At 37.8% G+C, this 16204-nt stretch overlaps 1 long non-coding RNA gene across 1 annotated transcript in view; it reads right to left on the reverse strand.

Annotated features, from left to right (window-relative positions):
- Positions 1–11858, reverse strand: part of LOC139042170 (uncharacterized) — a 29779-nt gene extending 17921 nt beyond the window's left edge. Inside the window, exons 1-2 of the long non-coding RNA XR_011498531.1 lie at positions 11761–11858; positions 11448–11508 (exon numbers count right to left, since the gene is read on the reverse strand). This is a non-coding gene — a long non-coding RNA (uncharacterized lncRNA). The remainder of the gene's footprint in view (positions 1–11447; positions 11509–11760) is intronic.
- Positions 11859–16204: the final 4346 nt, after the last annotated feature.

Below are 16204 nucleotides of genomic sequence, written 5' to 3' on the forward strand. Positions count from 1 at the left end.
GCACCTGATTTTTGAGACCACAGTTCGGTGGTGCTGGAATAAGTAGATATCCACAGGCAAAAAACTGAGCTGTGATCTAAGCCTCACACAAAAAATAGTAATAACTCAAGTAGATCGCAGACTTAGGTGTTAAAGGTAACACTATAAAACTTTTAGAAAAAAATAGGAGAAAATTGGGCAGGTCAAGGGCTAGGCAAACATTCTTAGACTTGGCACCAAAAACACAATCCTAAAAGGAAAACTTGATATATTACATTCCATAAAAATTTAAAACTTCTGCTCTGCAAAAGCCCACATGAAGAGGATGAAATGATAAGCTACAGACTGGGAGAAAATATTTTCAAACCACATATCCAACAAAGTACTAGTATCTAGTATATAGAAAGTACTCTCAAAACTTAACAGTTAAAAGACAAATAAGTGAATTATAAAATGGGCATAAATACAGAGATATTTCACTAGAGAGGATATGCAGATGTCAAATAAGCACACGAAAATACAGTCAACATCATTAGCCATTAGGGAAATGTAAATTAAAACCACAGTGAGATACCACGGCACACCTATCAGAAGGGCCAAAGTGAAAAACAGTGATAATATCAAATGCTGGTGAGGATGTGGAAAAACTGGATCACTCATACATTGCTGGTGGGAATATAAAATGGTAAGCCACTCTTGGAAACAGTTTGTCAGTTTCTTAAAAAACTAAATATGCAGGGCCAGCCTGGTGGCATAGTGGTTAAGTTCGAGTGCTCCACTTCGGTGGCCCGGGATTGGTAGGTTCGAATCCCAGGTGCGGACTTACACACCACTCATCAAGCCATGTTGTGGCAGTGTCCCATCTACAAAGTGGTGGAAGATTGACACAGATATTAGCTCAGGGACAACCTTCCTCACCAAAACAAAATAGAAACCCCTAAATCTGCAACTACCACACAACCCAACAATTACACTCTTAGGTATTTATCCCAGAGAAAGAAAATTTATGCTTATATAAAAACCTGGATGCAAATGTTTATAGCAGCTTTATTAGTGATAGTCAAAGCTGGACACTGCCCAGATACCCTTCAACAAATGAAAGGTTAAGCAAACTGTGGCATGTCTGTACCATAGACTACCACTCAGCAGTAAAAGGGATGAACTAGTGATTACACGCAGCAACTTTGATAAATCTCTGGGGAATTGTGCTGAGTGAAAAAAGCGTCAATCACAAAAGGTTACATACTACATGGTTCTATTTATATAACATTCTTTAAAGAGCAAAATTACAGAAATGGAGAATAGCTCAGTGATTGCTGGGGCTAAGGCTGCTGGAACGGGGAAGAGAGCACGAGGGATCCTCGCAGTGTGGAACTGTTGCGTATGTCCTGATCTGTTCAATGGCATTGTCTTTGTTGTTATATTACACTATAGTTTTACAAGATGTTATTATTGGAAAAACTGGGTAAAGGATACATGTGGTCTCTCTCTGTTATTTCTTACAACTGCATGTGAGTCTAAAATTTTCTCAAAATAGACAGTTTTTTAAAATTCATAGCCACTTGGAAAATATTTTGACAGTTTCTTATAGAGTTACACATATACTTACCATCTGACCTAGCAATTCTACTCCTAGGTATTTACCCAAGAGAAATGAAGACATATGTCCACATAAAAATCTGTATACAATTATTTAGAATGACCAAAATGTAAAACAGTCCAAGTTTCCATCAACTGATGAATAGATCAACAAATTGTGGCACATCCACGCAATGGAATTCTACTTAGCAATACAAAGGAAGAAACTGTTGACACACACGAGAACACACGAGAACTCCAGAGCATTATGCTAAGTGAATGAAGCCAGACTCAAAAGGATACATATTGTATGATTCCGTTTATACAACACTCTGGAAAGGCAAAACTATAGGGACAGAGAATAAATCAGTGGTTGCCAGGTTTGGGGGAGCAGGATGACTGCAAAGGAGCACGAGGGAAGTTTTGGGGTAATAGAAATAATGTGCGTATTCATTGTGGTGGTGTTCACATTTATAAAAATTCATTGAACTGTACATCTAAAAAGTATGAAAAAATTAACTGAGGATCCTAATGACGAAGATGAAGAGGCTGCCAAAAAGAGCCAAACATTTGAGGAAATCTATCCCAGTCAACGAGGGGCACCAAATTCAATAAATAGAAAAATAATGAGGGTAAACTGAGTCAACAGAGCAAGAAAAGGTCAACTTTAAATGAAGAAATAACAAAATACAATAATATCTTCACAGTACCTATGAAATTGGCTATTTCAAACAGTCAATTTGAGATCTTGCAACAAAAAATAAGACTTCAAATTTAAGAGAAAAAATTCAACAATAGATTAAATAGAGAATAGACACACTCGAGAAGAGCAAATTAATGCACTGGAACGCTGATTCCCCAGGCATAAAACACAGGACACAATGACGGCAAGGAAGGAAGGAAGGACGTGACGGGGGAGGGAAGAAAAGAAGGAAGGAGGTAACGTGGAAGGCAGACCCAGAAGCATAAAATCTATTTCATTCCAGAGAGGAAGCAAAGAGAATTGAACGGAAGAAAAAAAATCAGAGAAATAATACACAAAAATTTCCAAGACCTGAAGAAAAGATCAAGTCTTTGGATTGAAAGAGTCCATAGACAGTAAGCAAAATAAAAGGAAAAAATTGTAATTAAAATTGCATCTGTGAAATTCCAAGACCAAGTAAAAGACAGAACCTTAAAGACTTCCAGGAGAAACAAATGTTGCCTGCAAAAGAACAAGGCTCACACTGGCACCAGACTTCTTTTCAGCAACTCAGAAGACTGAAGAGCAGTATGATCCAGTTTCTGAGAGGAAAATTATACTTAATGTACATTTCTATATCCAGCCAAAATACCAGCCAAGCATTGGGGCAAAATAAAAACTGTTGAAGTCATTCAAGGACTCAAAGTTTGCCACCCACAATTCCTTCTGGAAGAATTACAGGAGGTGTACCGCAGCAAAGAAAGAAAATCAGAATCCACGACTATTGGGAACAACAGTAGTGCCCAAAGAAATCAGTAAAATTGACGGTTGAATGTAGATAGCTGACTGAGAGAAAATTAAACAAGACTGAGAATAAAGCCTCAACTGGTAACAATCCTGGAAGTCGCAGGGGACAGTGGGGGGAGGAACAGGGAAGTGAAGAGTAAGAAGAAGGTCTCAGGTAATTCTAGACGTCAAAAGAAAACATAATTAATATTTCCACAGTAAATACAAACACATTTTAAAAAGATGTTTTAACTGTCAAACTATTGGGGGAAAATATCTATGTAAATGTGTAGGACAAGTTCTGGAAGGACACAGACCACACTGAAAACCATGAGTCCCCCTGGGGGCAGAGCAGAGGAGCGAGGGGTGGTCTGGGGGCTCTGGCTTCATCTGCAGCGTGTTCATTTTTACAAGAATATATTCATGTATTGGTGTGATATTTAAGTAAGGTAAGTAAACATAAGCACAGAGAGAATGATAAATGTCATCACCAGAGATAATATATTTTAACACTATAGTGCATTTCTATCTAGTTTTATTTACTCATATATATGGATATAGAGAGATACAAAGAGAGAAAGATACAGACAGAGGACTAGCTTTCTATTTATTACACACAGAGAGGTATCTTGTTTTTTTACAACTTGAAGTTATATTTATTGCACACACGCATAACGTATTCCCATACCAGCAAACAGTCCTCAATTACCTTCTTTTTAATGGCTGAATAATATTCCATACTTTGTATGCACCATGATTTGTCATTGGATATTTAAGCAGTTTTCCATTTTTTGATAATTTAAATAACGCCGCAATGAACATTATTAACACACGCAACTGTGTTCTTACCCATGAGTATTCCATCTGACTAATCTCTAGCAAATGATCACTGAGTCAAAGAATACACTCATTCTTAAGACATTTAATACGTATTGCAAAACTGTCCTGCACAAAATAGATATGAATTTATATGAAGTAAAACCATCTTCATCGAACTTCCTTTGGTGCAGGTAATATTTTTTCTAAATGTATGCCAATCAGTAATTAAAGACTCTTCAGATCTGCGTATCTTTGATTACTACCAAGGCTAAGCAGTTTTTGCTTGGATTTATTGCCCATTTATATTTTTAACTTTAGCCATTGCCTGTCTATTCTCTTTGGTTATTTTTCTATTTCTTATTAATCAGTAAAAGCTATTATTAAAGAATGACATTATTCATTTGGTATGTATATTTTAAATAATTTTCACAACTTATTGACCCTTTAATTTCATTTGTGATGTTATTTGCAAAACAATTTATAATTTATGCCATCTGATGCATCAGGGTTTCCCCTGTGTTTTCTGCCCTTGATGTCGCATTAAGGCTGTCCTCACTATTGTGTCAACTTTTACCTTTGTCCCTATTCTTTTGTGGTTCCTTTTTTTGCAGTTGAATCTTCGCTACATCTGGGACCATATAGCTTTATGCTAAGGCTCAATCTTTATTTGTTCCAAATGATTAAATGGTTGTCCCAACACCATTTCGACTTTCCTCACTGATTTTTCACTAAATTTTATCAATTTTAGTTCCACAAGAAATATTAGAACACATCCTTACTGTAGAAATCAAAGAACCCAGACAAAGCAAAAATTCTCCTTGCTCACGTCTCCTTCAACCTCCCGCTGCGTCCTCACTTCAGAAGTAACTGCTGCTCTCAAATTGATGTGCGGAAACCCAGAGTTTTTTCCATAACAAAAATAACTAACACTTAAGAGCACTTACCACATGCCAGGCAGAGCTGTAAATGCTCCACGTGTGTTAATTTGTCTAATCTTCCCAACATCCTGCAAAGTCGGTACAACCGCTATCTCCACTTTACCATTTTACTAAAGCAGCAGCTGAGGCTGAGGCTGAGGCAGAGCGGGGCGGGGTGCCCCGGGCTCCGAGAAACCTGCCCAAGGACACCCAGTTGGCAGAATAGGGATTTGAACCCAGAGTCCAGCTTCAGAATTAGCCAGAACGTGAATCAACGTCCTGCTATCTGGCAGTTCACCTCCATGCACATCAGAGAAGAATACACAGCATTATTTTCTTTTAACAAGAGAGATGGAGGGTTTCACATCCTACAATACATATTACGCTACAAACTGCTGTATGGTGTAATTTACCATAGTTTAACTCTTCTATCAAATGTATATTTTGATTGTTTCCAGCTTTTCACCATCGACAATACGAAAAGAACATCTTTAACACCATTCCCTGCCCATTTTTGTGAATTTCTCCTGTTTTTTCTTGAGCGTGTGGTTTATGCATTTTAGTTTCAACAGATACTGCCAAATTTCCCTTCAAAGTATCTGGACCACTTCATACCCAAGCAAAGTATGAGTGTACTTGCTTCTTCATACCATCCCCACAGTTGATACTATCATTTTTTTCCAACTTGATGAGTGAAAAGTGACACCTCGTTGTGTACTGTTTTGGATGTCCCTCACTGCTAGCAAAACTGAGTGACTTGTTTATTTACTCTCCTTTTCCTCTGTGAATTGCCTATTTGTATTTTTTATTGTTTTCCTTTTGATTTAGTGGTCTTTTCCGCATCAATTTGTAAATTTTTACATTTACTTTGGATACTAATCCTTTGTCTATTACAAATGTTGTGACTATTTCCCAGCAGCATGTACTCTTTTCATTTGTGTATGGTACCCTATAACAGTTAGAAGGCTTTAATTTTATCTGTACAAAATTGTATTTCCCTTTGTAGATCATGTACCATTTTGTCTTTCACTACATTTCTAGGTTTTATTTTTGTTTAACATTTAGCTCTTTAATCCATCTGGAATTTACTCTGGTGAATAGTGTAGTGTTAAAAATATAATTTTATTTAATCCATATAGTATCTAATTTTTTCACGTAATTTATCAAATAATTTGGTCTTTCCCCCCACTAATATAAAAATGCCAATTTTCTCACAAACTAATATTCATATATACAGGAACCCGTTTCTGGACTCTTATTCCATTGTTCGAGTTAAACTTTAGCACCAATATCATTCTATTTTAATTAACACAATTTTAGAATGCGTCTTGATGTTTAGTAAGGCAAGGGAATCTCTCGGTTTTTTCTACATTGTCTTGGCTCTTCTCAAGCATCTATTCTTCCATATAAATTTTATAATCAACTTGGCAAGTTCCATAAAAATGTTGTTGGACATTGAATTTGTAGATTAATTTGGGGGGAATATATACCTTTATAATATTAAGCACTCTCATTCAAAAATAAGATAAATATCTCTATTTATTCAGATGTACCATGACCTTCAATAATCTGATGTTTATTCCTGGATATTTTATAGTTTTATAGTTTTCATTGCTATGTAAATTGAGAAATTTTTTCCATTAATTTTTCTAATGAGATTATACTGATCTCAGTATACTAATATATCAAAGCTATTGGTTTTCATATATTTATCTTGTAGTAGGTGACTTTGTAGTTCTTTCTTATTAGCTCTAATGGTTTCTCAACTGATTATCTTCTTGCACTTTCTAGAGAGCTTGGCTACAAAAAACCAAAATGACACTATTATCTTTTCCTTTGCAATATTCACATGCTTTTTATTTTTTTCTTGTTGTATAGCTTTAGCTAGGCCCTTCAATACAGTATTGAATATGGAAGAGTCGTTTTGTTCATGTTTTGATTGGAAGAATTTCTGATTATTTCACCACTGCTGCGGATTTGTGGTAGATATCTTTACCTTGACAATGAAAGTTTTCTTCTACTTCTAACGCCCAAGAATATTTGGAGGGGGGTGCTGTTTATCATAAAAGAATCATTTTTTTAACTACATTGACTTCTGTTATGACGTTAATATCAAAGATATACTAGGCTTACAGGATTAGTTGAGTATCTTCCTAATTTACAACATAAGAATTATCTATTTCTTGAACATGTGGTAGAACTAAATAGCAAAAACCTTCTGGGTTTGATGTTCTCTAGAAGAGTATATCTTCAACTAGCTTTCTAATCTCTGCAATAGAAATTAGCATATTTGGATTTTCTATGAATTCTTGAGCTAATTTTGGTAATTTGTTTTCTTATAAAATCATGCAGTTTAGCTACTCTTTCAAAGTTATTAATACAAAGAAAGTATCTTATAAAATTTAATTCCTTCTCTGTCTGCAGTTACACTCCCTTATCTCATTCATGATGCTGCTTTTTATACTCTCTCCTTTTTCGTAGTCAAATTGGAAGAAGCTGTTACGGATCAATTCTAATGGCTTTGTTGTTCTTGTTTATTTCATTAATGTCAGTTTTTATCTTTATTACTTCCTTCTACTTTCTGGAGATTTTATTTCTTTATTCTTTTTTCTAGTACCCTGAATATCATGCTTGGTCTGTTTGATTTCAATTTCCCTCATTTTCTAATGTATGCATTTAAGTCCATAAATTTTCCTCTGATTGCTGCTTTGGCCACATTTCACAGGTTTTAATATTTAGCACTCTATTGCTTATTTTTAAATAGTTTGTAACTTCCTCTTTTTATTTCCTTATTAACAAAAGACTTCTCATAAATGTTTTTATATTTATGAGCATAGAGATTTGTTTCAGCTCTCCTTTAGTTGTTATGTTCTCATGTGGTTAGTGAATGAAGTCTATATGATCTCTACTTTTTAGAATTTGCTAATATTTCCTTTGTTGTTTAATATATTATATATTTGTGTGAGAGGTTAATATATGTTTAAAACGAATGTGTATTATAAGTTTGTTGGTACCAGGTTGTTCATTATGTCATTGAAATTCTGTGTGTCATTACTTTTGTCTACCTGAAATAGTCATTTCTTTAAAAAGTGTGACATTTGTCCTGCTATGATTGCAGATTTGACAGTTTATCTTTATGTTTCTATTTGTTTTTGTTTTGTATTTTCCAAAGCTACATTCTTAAGTGCACAAGGTGCACAATTGTTGCACCATCACGGTGGATTTTTTTAACACTACAGATTCCTCTGTGAACTCCTTCTTGTGCCCCCTCTGACTTAAAATGGCGCCTAAATCACATTACAAATGTTTAATGCAGTTAGACTTATTTCTTGACTCTGTTTGTCTCTAGCAATTTAACTTATTATTTTGGAGCCAGTATCACACTTTTGTCCACTGTGGCTTTACACGTTAATTTTTTATCAAATAGGTAAATTATTGGTTGCTCTAGCATATTCATTCACCCATATTAACTTTAGATTTATTTTGTAAAGTTCCCAACGGAATCCAATTTGCAATAGAGTTATTTATAAATCAGTTTGGGGAGATCTCTATGTCTTCCTATATGAACCTCAAGAAAGTTTTATTTCTTTTATGTATCTGGTCCACTTCTCCAAGTTTGTGGTTTTTTTAGATATTTATATTTTGTGTCATTTATATAAATAGAATATTTTTCTTTCCCTTTTATCTCTGTTATTATTGGTTTAATATATAGAACATCTGTTGATTTCTATGAGTCTGTTTTATAATCGGACATATTATTGAACTCCTTCATATGGCATAGAAGTATTTCAAACGATGTTCTTGAGTTTTTTCATATTATGATAAAATAACAATAATTTTTATCTGACCATTCCAAAATTTATTTCCCGATTCTTTTTATTACTTTGACTATCATGTCATTGTGTAATTATTTTAGACTTTGTTTTGTTACTATAACAAGAATTCCTCTTAGTTTTCCATTTTGAGTATGGTATAGGCCTTCACTTTCAGATATTTTTATTATGTAAACCAGGATTTCTCAACCTTGGCACTACTGATATTTTGAGCTGGATAATTCTTTGCTGGGGGCGAAGAGGAGGCTGTCTTGTGCATTGTAGGATGTTTGATAGCATCCCTGACCTATACCCACTAGATACTAGTAGCACCACCTCCCAAGTCATGACAATCAAAAACGCATCCAGAAATTGTTAAACCTCTGCCGGGTGCCAAATTATCCCTGGTTGAGGTACACTAATGTAATGAATTATCATTCTATTCCTATCTCAGTCATAGCCTTTGGCAGTTCTGGCTGCTGAACTTTCTCAAATATCTTCTTGGCAGATGATTATATATTTTTCTCCAGTGACCTACAGATGCGATAAATTTTTAACTATATATCTCTTAACTTGTTACCATCCTTGCAATACTGGAAAAAAGCCTATAGGTTAAAGCATATTGTTTTTTAATTTAAATTTAGTGTTCTTCTTTCTCAAGATTGCTTGGCTATTTGGGGTCTTTTGTGGCTCCACATGAATTTTAGGATTGTTTTTCTATTTCTGTAAAGAACGCCATTGGAATTTTTGCAGGGACTGCGTTGAGTCAGCAGACCTCTTTGGGTAGGTTGGACGTTTTTACAATGCTAATTCGTCCAATCCATGAACATGAGATGTCTTTCCATTTATTTGTATCTGCTTTAATTTTTTCCGTCAGTATTCTGTAATTTTCAACAGTTAAGTTTATTTCTAAATATTTTATTCTTTGATGCTATTGTAATGCATCAAATATTATTATTAATTTCCTTTACAGATAGTTCATTTTTAGTGTACAGAAATGTAACTGATTTTTGTGTGTTGATTTTTTACCCTGCAACTTTGCTGAATTTGTTTACAAGTTCTAACTATTTTTGTGAAATCTTTAAGGTTTTTCCATACATAAGATCATATCGTCTGCAAACAGGGACAATTTTACTTCTTCCTTTCTGTTTTAGATGCCTTTTATCTCTTTTTTTAACTTAATTGCCCAGCTAGGACTTCTAGTACATGTTTAATAGAAGTGACAACAGTAGGAATCCTTGTCTTGTTCCTGGTCTTAAGAGGAAAAGCTTTCAGTTTTTTAATGTTGAGTATGATGTTAGCTGCGGGCTTGTCATATCTGGCCTTTATTAGGTTGATGTACAGTCCTACCAAACCGAATTTATTAAGTGGTTTTCTGTTTATCATGAAAGGGTGTTGCATTTTGCCAAATGCTTTTTCTGCAACTATTGAGATGATCGTATGAATTTTACCCTTCGTTCTGTTAATATGGTGTATCATATTGATTGATTTGCGTATCCTTGCATCCCAGGGGTAAATCCCACTTGATCATAGTTTGTGATCCTTTTAATGTGCTGTTGAATTCAGTTTGCTAGAATTTTGCATCTGGCTTCATCATGGATATTGGCCTGTAATGCTGGAGACATCACACTTCCTGATTTGAAAATATATTACAAAACTATGGTAATTAAAACAATATGGTACTAGCATACAGTCAGATATATAGACCAATGGAAAAGACCAGAAAACCTAGAAATAAACTCACACATATACAGTCAATTATCTTCAAGAAAGGTGCCAAGAAAACACAATGGAGAAAGGATAGTCTCTTCAACAAAATGTGCCAGAAAAAATTGGATATCCACATGCAAAAGAATGAAATTAGACCCCTTTCTTACACCACACACAAAAATCAACTCAAAATGGATTAAAGACTTAAACATAAGACCTGAAACTGGAAAACTCCTTGAAGAAAACAGGAGAAAACCTTCTTGACATTGGTCTTGGCAATGATTTCTTGGATTTGAAACCAAAAGCACAGGCAGCAAAACCAAAAATAGACAAATGGGACTACATCAAGCTGAAAAGCTCTGTACAGCAAAGGAGACAATCAACAGAGTGAAAAGGCAACCTACAGAATAGGAGAAAAAAACTGCAAACCATCAATATAGTAAGAGTTTAATATCCAAAACATGTAAGAATCTCCTACAACTCAGTAGCAAAAGAACAAAAACAAATAAGCCAACTAAAAAATGGGCAAAAGCCTTGAATAGGCATTTCTTCAAGGAAGACATACAAATGGCCACAGGGTATATGAAAAGCCACTCGACATCACTAATCATCAAGGAAATGCAGATCAATATGACAATGAGATATCATTTCACACCTATTAGGATGGCTATTCTATATATATATACATATACATATATTCACATACCAAATGTATATATAACAAATATATATATATATATGCTTTGTCAAGGATGTGGAAAAATTGAAACTCCTACACACTGTTGGTGGGAATGTAACATGGTGCAGCCACTACACAAAACAGGAGATTACACAAAATATTAAAAATAGAACTAGCATATGATCCAGCAATCCTAGTTCTGGGTATATATGCAAAGGAATTGAAATCCATATCTCAAAGAGATATCTGCATCCCTTTGTTCATTACACCACTATTCACAGTAGCCAAGATATGGAACAACGCAAATGTCCATCAACAGATGGGTGAACAAAGAGAATGTAGTATATACATACAATAGAATATTATTCAGCCTTTAAGAAGAAAGAAATCCTGCCATTCAAGACAACATGGGTGAACCTAGAAGACATTGTACTAAGTGAAATAAGCCAGTCACAGGAGAACGAATGTTACATGATTGTACTTACATGAGGTATCTGAAATCATCAAACTCAGAGAAGCAGAGACTATAATGATGGTTGCCAGAGGCTGGGGGGAGGGAAAATGGAGAATCATTGTTCAATGGGTATAAAGCTTCAGTTATGCAAGATACATAAATTCTAAAGGTCTGCTGTACAACGTAATATCTATAGTTAACAATACTGTATTGTGTGTTTTAAAATATATTAAGAGGATAGATCTCAACTTAAGCGTTCTTGCCACCAAACACCCAGACACACACAACACACACACACACAAGGACACAAGAAAATTTTTGGAGGTGATGGATATGTTTAGTACCTTGATTGTGGTGATGGTACCATGGGTATAAGCAGATGTCCAATCTCATCAAGATGCATATATTAAATGTGTGCAATTTTTGTATATCAACTATACCTATAAAGAATAGATAAAAATATAGTTAGTGTTATTTTTTATTCTTAGATTTGACAATCTACTATCTGTTTTCTGATTCACTAACTTACATTTTATTTTCATCAATATCTTCCTACGTTTATTTTGCTGTTTTATTTCTAATTTATTGTGAGTTGAATGCTTAATTTATTTTCATTCTATGTTAATAATGTTGGTATTTAAGGTTATATATTTTCCTCTGAGTACAGCTTTGACCAAATACCATGAGTGCTGATATATGGTATACTCATTTTCATTATTTTCCAATTGGTCTCTAAATACAGCTTTGATTTCTTCTTTGACCTAAGAGTTATTTCAGAGAGGGTTTAATAATTTTTTAAATGACTACTTAAGATTTTCAATTCCCCTTTTTGTTCCTTTTGTAAAATATGATATCTGTCTACTTTTGATTATTGGAAAGTATTCATTCTTTCTTTATAGCCAATATATACTGTGTATTTTCTGACTATTTCATTGGGCTTTAATATATTCTCTCAATTGAAGAAAATTTCCATTTTAAAAATATCTTTATTATTTGAAATCATCAAATCATTAGACTCTTTGCCTACAAGATCTGCCAAACACCAAAAAGAGATGTCTTAGAGTTTTTTAGTACAACTGTGAATCTCTCCCTTTCTTCTGTGCTTCTCACAATTTGCTTATTTCACCGTATTCCGCTGTGGCGTTGTTTGGCATATTAGGATCCGTGACCAGTTCAGTCTACTTGACTGTAAGCCCAACAAGGCAGGAATCGCATCCTCCTTGTTTAACACTGAATCACCAGCCCTTGGCCCAGTGTTTGTTGAATAAACATAAGAATACATTTACAAGTAATAGTTAGAGATTCGGTGTAAAGTGTATGTCCTTCATCAATAAAGCAGCTTCTCTGCTGTAACTAATGTTTTACCCTTGACTCCGCTTCGTCCGATGCCAATATTCTGACCCCATATTTTCTTGGCTTGTTTTGCCTACCTTGCATATTTTGGTTTTGCCTTCTTTTTTTTTTTTTTTTCTTTTCTTTTTGCTTTTTTGTGTTTCCTTTTCTGCCCTATCCTTGATCTATGGAATCTATTTTCTTTGTGATCGTATTCAATAAACAGTGAGCCAATTCAGAATTCAAGTAGTAAATGGTTTTAAGTGTTTCAAAAGTATTATTTAACCTCTATATTTAATTCCTGTATTTTTCTAATTTTTAAAGTTGGAAAGGAAATTAAATCTTTTGGTTCTCCTTTTTAACACTTTGTAGTGAACACATTTTGATTCTCTCCCTCCAGACCCCCATTTCTTCTCCAATAGTAAACAAACTGGGATTTTATGTTTGGATTATTACTAATTTTTGCATGATAGGATTTCTCTCCAAAAGGTTTTTATTTTTATTTATTTAATTTTTTTGGTTTTTGGTGACGAAGACTGTCCCTGAGTTAACATCTGTGCCAATCTTCCTCGGTTTTGTACACGGGACACCACCATAGCGTGGCTGATGAGTGGTATAGGTCAGTGCCGGGGATCCGAACCTGTGAACTCCAGGCCTGTGAAGCAGAGCATGCAAAACTTAACCACCACGAATCGGGGCCAGCCTCCAAGAGTTAATTTTCAACATTTGAATGTAGTTTTTCAAATAATGTCTCAATTATTTAGACCAGCATTTCCTGAAGCATAAATTATGCCTTCAAGTTGGTCCTGCCTCTTCCAGGCAGAGCAGGCAGGCCTTTCTCCTCCTCCACCTCTGTCCTCGGTTGTGGGCCACCCTGGGCACTGGGAGAAACAATTCCCCAGGCAGCTCTAGTTCTCCTTACAGGTCAGGTGGCTGCTGTACCAAGAAGGCGGCCCTCTGAGAAAGACGGTGTGCGGGGAGCAGAGAGCAAAGGGCGGAGAAGCCGGAAATACACGGGAGAGGTCTGGATGGAGCGCCACCGTGTCTGCTACACCCACCCCCCAGTGTAGGCAGAGTGCGAGCAGTAGCCCCGAGGCCCCCGGCCTGGCTATGCAGAATGAACCAGCTCTATGTGCTGCTGGCCACACCTCCCCCCACCCTCCTCACCCAGCCATCACTGCCTGCCGTCCCCTCAGGAAGGAAGTGAAGGCACTGAAGAGGCCACGCGTGGACTACTGCCATTGCTAGACTTTGCATTAATTGCATTTGGGCAGAAGTTTCCATTACTGGGTTTTATACCCTCCGCAAAACAGAAGAAAGGAGGGCTTTTCTAAAACTCCCATGTGAAAAGTGAGTGTGTCAGAGGCAGGATGTGTGGACACAGAGACCACGGAGTTTACCACTTTATTAAAATTGTGATTGTTCGCGTAAAGACTCTACCAGGTCACATATTAATAATTATCGCTGGCAATCTTCAACATCAGCCAAGCCCCACAAGTGAAGCCATGTTACATCTCCCGGTCTCATTTATCTTCCTGCTTATGGCCCCTCTGTGGTCAGCATGCCGCGAGCTTCACGGACATTTAATTATGAGCACATCATAAATGTAGCTGACAAGGCAGAGGCTGCCCGGGGATGCTCCTGGCAAGGGGGTCGCTGTGGAAAGTACTGAGTTGATGCACCCCACGACAGGACAAGGCAAAGACCACTTCTCCGCGCTGTCCCTCTGCAGCCTCCCTGCTGGAGAGGCCCAGAAGGCGTGGGGCTTGGTCCTCCTCGCCCCCTCCAACTTTCAGATGCGTCAGCCACCTTGTCTTAAAACCTGAGGCCAGCCGGCATTCTGTCCTGTCCACTCAGCTCTGAGCGTCCCTTGACTTACCTCTGCTGTTGGCCTCCTGTTGTTTACCGATCTGGTGGCGGTTAGGCAGTGAGCCACCACCCAGAGTCCAGGAGTCCAGGAACCCCACCCCAGCCTGCGCGCCAACCTCGGCATCCCCCGTTCAAAGCACTCTGCTCTAACAGGGGGCAAAGGACACTGATGGTGCCAAGAACACTCCACCATTCGCGCCCACTCAGGCGATAGCTTTCCAGTGAATCAAAAAAGGAGACCCTGCAAGGCGGGGGCCCGAGAGGGAGGGTTTTGCATCTGTTTCTAATTAGCCACCACTCTGATGTGATGGCCACCGTGTGGCACTAATAAGGCCGCGCCTCTCTGCGTGGACCCGGGAGAGCAGCCGGACCTGGCCACGTGCGTGTCAGAGCCACCGTCCTCGGAGGGGCCAGGCAATGCTCTGCCACCGCCCAGCAGGCTCCGGCAGAGAAGACAAAGCGAATAATAAGGGCTCACGATGAAGGAGCTCTGAGGAGAAGGCTGAGAAGTAGCTATCATGTTGGCAGATAAATTCTACACACAATTATTCATTCCTAGCCTCTTGACATGTAGATTAATGAGTTTGATAACCCAGGCTTCCAAGAAGTAGATTCCACTCTGTTCGCAGGCCTTCTCCCCCTCTACCTACTAACGGCGCTCGGGTCTATGGAGAAAAAAACAAATCGATCCGTTTGCAGGAGCCATCACTGCCTCTTGTGATCGGAGCTCTGCGTCAAAAATATGAGGTATATTCTGAAAACTGCCTCTCCTGTCCGGCCCGGGAGGAGCCGGAGTTGACCAGGCAGTGCTGGAGGGGACAGCAGGCCTCAGATCTCAGCCCCTGTATGCGGCCGGGACCTTCTGTGGTGGGCTGGGAATGGAGCATGCCCAAGACCCAGCCAAGGGGACACAGCAGTCACCTGCAGGCTGTACCTTGGTTGGAGTCCTGCTGGACGCTGCTCTGCCCATCTCTGCTTGGCACCAAGACACCCTCACCAAGAAAGAGCCCTGTGGGAGGAAAGAGCAGGCGGGAGACAGCCCAGGCCTTTCATTTTGGGTTGGTGACAGCCCCGAACTCCAGGTTTTCTTCCCTCCAACCCAAATGTAACGAGTTCAAATCCTCGCAAAGAGGAATTGGATCCACTGTCCACGTTTATCATCGTGATTTGGTTTTTATGTCACGATTGCACCGCCCCAACCAGGAGTGGGTACAAGTGTGGAGACGTGTTTGGATTGTCAAGAGTGTGCTCCCTTCGTGTCCTCATTAGCCATTTGGCAAAAGCATTTCTAGATCCCGGCACACTTTATTTCTCTTCATCATCCTTATGTGTATATATTGTTGAAATAACACATGCTTTTTGCAACAAATTCAAACAATATGGGAGGAAACAAAAAAATGAAGGTAAATGTTTCTCCACACACCTTGGATCCCACTCAACAGAGAGAATCGTGGCTAAAACGCAGGTGTGCTTCCCCCAGGACCTTTCCCTACTGTTTGGCTGTGCTGACAGGGGACGGGGGGCTGTGACACAGGGTATGGGCGAGGTGGAGGGAGTAGAGAGGACAGCGTCTGACCTGCCACCCTG

The sequence above is a fragment of the Equus asinus genome, chromosome 26, assembly GCF_041296235.1.
Source record: "Equus asinus isolate D_3611 breed Donkey chromosome 26, EquAss-T2T_v2, whole genome shotgun sequence".
NCBI lineage: Eukaryota > Metazoa > Chordata > Mammalia > Perissodactyla > Equidae > Equus > Equus asinus.